This window comes from Meleagris gallopavo (assembly GCF_000146605.3).
Source record: "Meleagris gallopavo isolate NT-WF06-2002-E0010 breed Aviagen turkey brand Nicholas breeding stock chromosome Z unlocalized genomic scaffold, Turkey_5.1 Chr41_random_7180001925158, whole genome shotgun sequence".
Taxonomy (NCBI): Eukaryota; Metazoa; Chordata; class Aves; order Galliformes; family Phasianidae; genus Meleagris; species Meleagris gallopavo.
The window spans coordinates 1-1,856 of NW_011100988.1; the positions used below are offsets into that span (position 1 = coordinate 1).

The following is a 1,856-nucleotide window of genomic DNA, read 5'->3' on the forward strand; positions in this document are numbered from 1 at the left end:
TATCCATGAGGGATGTGGGCTGGGGCTGGAAAGGATTGGCCACGGGGGTCCCCAATGCCAAGGTCTCTCTCACTCTCTCTCCTACTCCCTCTCCCCTCAGCCATCTGTGCAATTGCCGGACTCGGAAGTTCTTGTGGTGAGTGTCCGGGCAGCCACACTGATTGCATCCAAGAGTGGCCCTGCAAGGAGCTCCACAGGGACAAGCGGGGTCTGTCCCTGCCTGGCAGAGGCCACCCCTCAACTTGACACATCCAAATTCCTTCCATTTGCACCCTAGTCCCCTTCTCTTTGGGTCCCCAAATCCCATCCTTTTGGCACTAACAAATCTCCTTTCTTTGGCACCCTGATTCTCATCTCTTTAGGTCCCCAATCCCCTCTGTTTCATTTTCCCCCATTCACCTCTCAAGATCTTCGTTCCTCTCCATTTGGCACCCCGAAGTCTTGTCTCTTTGTCATCTCTATTCCCCTCACCGTGGGCCCCCCAAGCTCCTGCCCTGTCCCTGTGTCCACCCCAACCCTGGGCTCCTCCATGAGCAGAGGTGCAGACAGAACTTGGCAGCCATGGGGGTGGGGGCAGCCCCGGGGACAAACAGGATGTGGAAACTCAGTCCTGCAGTTCCCTCACAGCTGCCCCTTGCCTCTTCTTTCCCAGCCACCACAACCTGTCATCGTTGAAATTCCTGGTCCTGTAAGTTGAAGGGTGATCCTGGGGAGAGGACGGGCTTGGGATGTATTGCTGTCCTCTCTGTTTTCCTGGGACTTGGAGACACCCCTGGGCCCCAAGGCCTCTGTTGGGCTCCCTCCTGCTGTGGGTGGTCAATGGGCAGGGGAAGGAGGCAATGGGGGGCAGCTGGGGATGAGCAGACTACAGAACCTTGCCTTGCCCATGGTGTTCTAGTGTCCACAATGGATCCCTGTGCCTTCAGGGTGTCCCAGTATGTCCCATTGCCCCCCACATGTCCCATTGTCCCGGTACCCTCGGTGTGTCCCTAACACCTCCTTTCTCCCCAGATCTTGTCCAGCAGAGCACAGGAGAATCCCCTGCGTGCGAGACGTGCAGTCCTGGATCTGCATGTCTAGGTGAGCAGCACGGGGACACCTGCAGCCCCACAGGGCTCTTGGGGGACCCTGGGTGTACCGTAGCCCTGAGGAGCAGGCATCAGGGGCTGGGGCTGGGTGGTATGGAGGGGACTGTCCCCGGCCTGTTCCAGGGGGACCTGGGCACTGTCACCTCCACACCTACCCTTGCACTCTATGGGGCAGTGCAGAGAAGGGGATTCGGAAGGGGCAAGCTCTGTAGCCCTATGGATGGCCAAGAGTCACTGTGGAGGTGGGACAGGGGCTGTGGCTGCTGTCCCCAGGGGACCCACATCCTGCCCTGGCCCTGTTGGCTGCTGCCACTCCTTCTCCTCCTGCCTTAAGTCCTTGGGGACAAACCCTGCAGGGACAAGGATTCTCCTCCCCACTGATGCCCACTGACATCCTCTGATGAGCAGCGCTGCCCTCTGATGACCACTGTTGCCCTCTGATGACCAGTGAAGACCCTGATGATCAATGACACCCTCTGATGATCAATAAATCCCTCAGCAAAGCTACACTCTGGGTGTCTGTGTCCTTCTTCTCATGCTCAGCAGGGACCACTCGCATCTGTTCCTGCCTGGCAGTGGCCACCCTAAAGTGCTAGGAGGGGTCCCGAGCTCCATGCCATGTCCTACACCCCTGTGGGCTTCCCCACTCTCTCATCACCTGCTCCAGAGTCCTAAAGGATGGAGCTCCTCATGCTGCTAAGCAGCCTCAAGACCCTCCCTCTGCTCTCTCTCAGCTCCTCCTTCCAGTTTCTCCAAACCCTTCACCCT

At 58.4% G+C, this 1,856-nt stretch overlaps 1 long non-coding RNA gene across 1 annotated transcript; it reads left to right on the forward strand.

Annotated features, from left to right (window-relative positions):
• Positions 1-95: 95 nt before the first annotated feature.
• On the forward strand, positions 96-1,555 carry LOC104915571. The gene is made up of 4 exons (XR_796404.2): positions 96-136; positions 653-688; positions 1,012-1,080; positions 1,445-1,555. It is a non-coding gene; the product is annotated as an uncharacterized LOC104915571 (long non-coding RNA).
• Positions 1,556-1,856: the final 301 nt, after the last annotated feature.